This window comes from Lepisosteus platostomus, chromosome 5, assembly GCF_059453375.1.
Source record: "Lepisosteus platostomus isolate fLepPlt1 chromosome 5, fLepPlt1.hap1, whole genome shotgun sequence".
Lineage (NCBI taxonomy): Eukaryota > Metazoa > Chordata > Actinopteri > Semionotiformes > Lepisosteidae > Lepisosteus > Lepisosteus platostomus.
The window spans coordinates 16,781,720-16,787,953 of NC_142615.1; the positions used below are offsets into that span (position 1 = coordinate 16,781,720).

At 42.3% G+C, this 6,234-nt stretch overlaps 1 non-coding gene across 1 annotated transcript; it reads right to left on the reverse strand.

The window, feature by feature from the left end:
• Positions 1–5,682: 5,682 nt before the first annotated feature.
• On the reverse strand, positions 5,683–5,754 carry trnat-cgu (transfer RNA threonine (anticodon CGU)). The gene has a single exon. It is a non-coding gene; the product is annotated as a tRNA-Thr (tRNA).
• Between the last annotated feature and the right edge of the window lie 480 nt (positions 5,755–6,234).

Genomic DNA, 6,234 nt, shown 5'->3' on the forward strand with positions numbered 1-6,234 from the left:
ACTGAACGCATTCTCCTTCAATAATCTTTTTTACCAACAGGTGAGTGGAGTTGCCATGGGCACCAGAATGGGACCCAGCTATGCCAATATCTTTGTTGGCTGGGTAGAAGAACGCTTCTTCGCTTCCTACACTGGCTATGTCCCTGACCTCTACAAGCGATGTATTGATGACTGCGTCAGTGCCGCCACATGCTCCAACGATCAGCTTAAGTGCTTCCTGCACCATTTCACCAACTTCCACCTGTACCTCAAATATATAGTTAACATATCTTCAACTACTCTTCAGTTTCTGGACATCAACTTCTCCATCAACTACCACAGACTCTCCACTTCTGTTTATTACAAACCCACGGATTCACACAGATATCTTGTATAGCTCATTTCACCCCAAACATACTAAAAATCTCTCCCTTTTTCACAGTTCCTTCGGCTACAACAAATACGCAGCGACGACATCGAATTCCAGAACCAAACCCTCAAAATGAACTCCTTTTTCATCAACAGAGGATACCCCAGCAGTGTTATTGACAGGGCCCTTGCCCGAGCCAAAAACACCCCTCGGACCATCAACCCAATCAGGAACTCCCACCGTAACAACCGCATTCCTTTGGTGCTTCCCTAACACACTTCCTATCCCCAGGACTGTTAGCGACAACTTTTCCATCCTACAGGATGATCCCTCTGTTGGGGCCCTCTTTTCTGACCGCCCCATCATCTCATATCGACAATCACCTAATCTGCGCAACCTTCGTGTTCACAGCTCCCTTGACCGCCCTCAGCAACCATCCACACCAGGTACTTTCCCTTGCAACAGAGCTCGCTGTATCGCCTGCAAGTACACATCCAACACCACACTCATTCAAGGCCCCTCAGGACAATTCTGGATCACCCAGATGGCATCTTGTACCTCCAGCAACCTTATTTACTGTATCTCTTGCGTAAATGCCCAGTTTCTCTCTATATTGGAGAAACAGGAAGGAGACTTGGAGACCGCTTCAGAGAACATGTCAGGGCTATGAAGATTAAAGATCTCTCCAAAAACCACTGTTTCTCATTTCACCTCTGATGGCCATGACCACTCTAATCTCTCCATCTGTGTTCTCAAAGATGGTTTTCTGAACTCATACATTAGAAAGAATACCAAAACCAAACATATCCTGCAGCTAGGATCACACCTTACCCCTTCTCTAAACGAAAGACTACTATTCTACTAAATTTTCTCCATTCATTGGAAGTTTCATTTCACACCTCTCAACACCTATTCTGACTTCACACCTCTTGATTGGCCTCTCTTTCTGTCCCCTGCTCCCGCCTCTCACCCCTCCTCCCTCCCAGCCTTTGTTCTCCCACTACATTACCTTTGCCTACTGCCTTCTCTCTCTCACACCTGAATGAGGCTCCACGGCCGAAACATTGTTTTCTCTCTTCTTTTTTTTCAGCATGGAATAAACCTATTACTTGTTCCTTAACAACCGGAAACAATATCTTCGGTCTTTCCAGAGCTGTAAGTAGTCATTCCAAGTTTATTAACTTGTCTCTGTGCTTGTATGTACTCTTCAATAGCCACTGATGTTCTGTACAACAGCTATTTTTAAAAATAAATTTGCATTTTTTTGGACTGCTTTTAAAGAATTGGCACATTTGGCAGAGCGGCGGCTCTGTGGCTAAGGATCTGCACCTGTGGCTGGAAGGTTGCTGGTTAACATCCCACAGTCGGCAGAGGAATCCTACTCCATTGGGCTCCTGAACAAGGCCCTTAACCCCAACTGCTGCAGGGGTGCCGTATAAATGGCTGACCCTGCGCTCTGACCCCCAGCTTCTCTCCCTGTATGTGTGTCTCAAGGAGAGCAAGCTGGGATATGCAAAATAGGAATTTCTAATGCAAGAAATTGTATATGGTCAATACAGTGATCTTATCGTATTGGCACATGGTAATCTCCAAGGAAAAAGTAATAGGTTTATTCCATGCTGAAAAGAGAAGAAGAAAACACAATGTTTTGAGCATGGAGCCTTCTTCAGTTATGATTTGATTTTTTACAATCATACCCACACAAACTTTCCAATTTTAAAAAATCTTGCAAACACAACCCAGATATGTTGACTTTTAAAAAACAAAAACAATTTGGGGTATTTTTTTTAAGAAACACATACTTCTTTTCTAGTTTTTTATGTGGCTGTGACTGTCAGAAATCCTCAGTGAAAAGGTATGCAGATCCTGTGCAGATGCAGGAGCAAGTAGTTATTGAGACAGGCGAACAATCCAGAACGAGATTGTTAGGTGAAAGGTAGATCGAAATACTGGAAGTACAGAGAGAAGCAAACAATTCAAAACAGAAGGTAAGGTCCAAGGTCGAGAGGCAAAAGGGAGTTCAGTAACCAGTAAGCGAGATTCAGAGTAAACGCGAGGTAGAGCTCTCAAAGAGAAGACTCAATACCGAGTAGCGGGAAGCGGGTTTGAATGGTTAAAACAGTGCTTTGCTGGTGGATTAACAAATGTTATTATTAACCCGCTGCTGGTACTGGTTAGTTCTTTTGTGAGTTGATCTCCCCTGGCTGGTGGTCGTGACAGTGACAGAATGCTGTTTTGTGATTGATGCTATATCAAAATATAGGGTCCCTCAAAAATTAAACACAGAAATAAGAACATTTAATGGCTTGTACATCTGTTGCACTCCTACACTATTAACATCCATTGGGAGTTGAATTTCAATTATGTTTCCACTTCATTCAGATGTGTTCCCTATTTTTCAGATTTTTGGCAATGCCACATGTTAAAGGAGGACAGAGGAGTAGGAGGCCAGACCTGTGGTCAAGGGCTGGTGAAGTAGGGAATGAGATCAAAGAATTTCTGAAGTTTTCTAAGCTAGAAAAAAAATTAGGTGGCATGACAATATGTGGTCAACACTGTCAAACAGAGTCCTTGGAGAGGATTGCTCCAGCAACAGGAAATGGTTATCAGTGATTTGGCATGAAGATAGAAAAAAAGTAAGAATCCAAGTGCTTAGGGCGCAGAAGGAGGTGAGTATTGGTAAGGATTCCAAACCAGATGACAGTACACAATCTATAGTCAATATTTCAAGTCAAAGTGAGGGACATAGTTTGGAAGGCAACACAGAGCTCAGAAGTTCATCAGAAGATACAGAAGAGGCATGGGCTGCACACGGCAGCACAGACAGTGGTGACATGTTTGAAGGAGAAAAAATCTGTGTAGAATCAGAAAAAAAGCCTGAAGAGCACAGTGAATATTCCCAGGGGGCAAGCGTGCCTGGGACGTCACCTCAGGATAAAAGGGGATTAAGAAAGATTGTCTGTGCCTAACACTTTCCAAGTATGTCTGAAGGCTGAGCGATGGAGAAAAATACCACCTCTAAAAGGTACATCTAAACTAAGATGACCATGGACCCATATGTTATATAGCGAGGTCAGGAAGATAAATCATTGCTGCCCAATAGCCTTCAAATACCAATACATCAGGAAAGAGAACAGCAGAAAAAAAAACTTTCTGATGATTAAAGCAGTCTGTACTTTCAGTTCCTACCTTCAGTACCTTCAGTTCCTGTAATGTAAAATACATAATGATAACAAGACACAAACCAATGGGCAATGATGACATCACAATTGATGTTGTTCGAGTAGGAAAAATACAACACAGTGAAAGGGAAACAAAATTTCGACAGGCACGTCAGCCTTATCGTTGAAAGATTGCCCGTGCCCTCACAAAAGGAATCAGCAATGTGTACTACAGGCAGCTGAGCAGAACTCCGCTTGCTGAAATTGCAGCAGGCAATTTATCTAAGGCTCACAAGCAAGTATTAAACACTTCAGCATTTACTATTCGAATACCACACTTTGTCTAAACACTGCCGCTTCTTAAGCTAATAAGTAACGGTTTTTGAGCACGCATTGTGTTGTTAATACTTATATTAAAAAAGCATAAATTCACATAATGGAATTTGGACTGAACAAAGTAGTCCAGCCCCTTTACAACATTACATACCCACTGATTAAAGCTTAAAACTACAGCAGCAGGAGTAACAATAATGGCAACAACATGTTTGGAGTTCGGCATTTCATTTATTCTGCGGAAACATCGTATGGGAATGAACTGCCTGAGATAAAAGAGTAATTGCGGCTTCAGATCGTTTTTACAGAGCATTGCGTTGTTCTGTTCATGCTGACTACACGCTTTAAATTTGTCGTTTACTGCAAGCGTTGCTTTTCCAGGTTTTTCTGAAATTCCTCGCATTTGAGCCAGCACTAAAATATTTCATTCCCGTCGCTGAATACATCGTGGAAACGGTATTTGCAACGGAATGCTGTCACACATGAAACCTCTTTGTTATTCGGTTCTGAAGTTTGAAAATGAAAATAAAACGGGGGTCACTTCATAGGTTTGAAAGAAGTCCAAGCAGCATAAAAACCCGCGAATTCTCACAAATTGCATTGTGCTGCACCTTTCTTCTGCCTTAAACATTTGAATGCATACCTTACTGCTGCTAATCACATTCACGTGTTTACAAAGCTTTTTTCTGTCCGTTCTGTTTTTGCTAAGCAGTTTCTCCGTTTTCCTCGTACTGTGATTGTCAGCGAGCACAACAAGACTGAAACAGTGTAAAGGCAGGTAAAAAAGACAGGGTAAAACACCTGACTGTCAGGAGTGGGATTTGAACCCGTGCCTCTATTTGGAGAGCGAAACACAAAGCTTATAAGAAGCTGTGAATTTGCTGTTTTAAACTGCTCGACTATCCTGAAAAAATGTGTGCTGATTGCACCAGTCGCATGCGATTTTCCGTAACTTTAGGACGATAGATACGACTGGACGAACACAATTTGTGGCGTTTAGCATGACATGGAAAACGGTACCGGAGCATTCGGGTCCGGACTACCAGACTCGAAAATAATTTTACCCCCGCACTATCAAACTATTAAACTCCCAGCCTCTCTCACTCTCTCCTCACCTCTCACCTATGATCTGAACCTCACAGTGCCTTCTTTCTTACCAAAAACCCAAACACACATTGAAAATCTATCTCTACCATACATGTCAAAAGCTCACTCCCCATCATTTCTATCCCTTTATTTCATTCTTTTGATGCATGTTTTTGCACATAACCTGTTACCTTTTTGTTGTTTTGCACACTGCCTGTTGTTGTTTTTTGCACATCGGCTGTTGTCTTTCTTTTGTTATACAATTGTATTGTTGTTGTGTTTTTTTCTTTGTACTACTTATATCCGAGAGCTAGCTAAATAGCATTTCGTTATACCATATACCTGTGTATGAGTATAATGACAATAAACTTGGACTTGAACTTGACAGAGTCTTGCAGGCAGTATATTATTTTATCGTTTACTCGTATAAAAAAAGCATGGTCTTCTCGTTCCTAAGTCAGATTTTTAGTGCTTTCGAACGTTACTTCCAACCTGGACTGACAGCTCACCCGATCTGTTTGTGATCAGACCATGGAGTCGGGGGCTGTACCAAGCGCACGTTCCTTCCCAGTGCTGAGGCGATCATTCGGAAGATGGGTGTGAAGAGAGATAAACTTTGTCGACTAAAAAACAAGGCAGGATATGCAAGAATACTAATCACTGGCGACAGTTATGCTCTCTTACTATTGAGATCCCTACATTGCGAGTTTTTTTAAGACTTTGAAACTAAAGGAAAGCGGTGACAAACGAAACAGGCACGGGTGGGGTTTGAACCCACGCTCTTCGGTTTACGAGACCGACGCCTTACCACTTGGCCACCGCGCCTTCACATAAGCGTGGGAATAAGGTTGTTCAAATTATTTTTTTCTGAATCCGGTTTACATCGCCAAATGTAAACCGGAGGCAGCAACAACAATAAAAAGGATACTTGTCCTTAAACTCGGACGTGATGTTCTGCAGACATGTGCACAATGTCCTGTTTTCTTGCAGTGTAGACATTTTGCTGTTCACGCTCCGCATTCATCTGCTTTGTGCGTTATTAGTCCGCACCTGTAACATGTAATGTCAGCCGTCCCCTGTTCTTCTATGTCTCTAGCATGGCTGCTCGGCTTTTGTTTGTAAAGTTTGAGCGAGCGCCCCGTTCAGTGTCACTTTGTCACTGTGGTCAGAAAGCATTCTTGATTCTGCTTGAGCTGCTTCATGAATTCTAGCGACTGTAAGAGCTCTTTTTAAAGTCAGCCTTCATCCTGCAGCAATTTATAGTCTCTTATGTGCACATTTTTCCACAAGTTGATCTCTTAACAT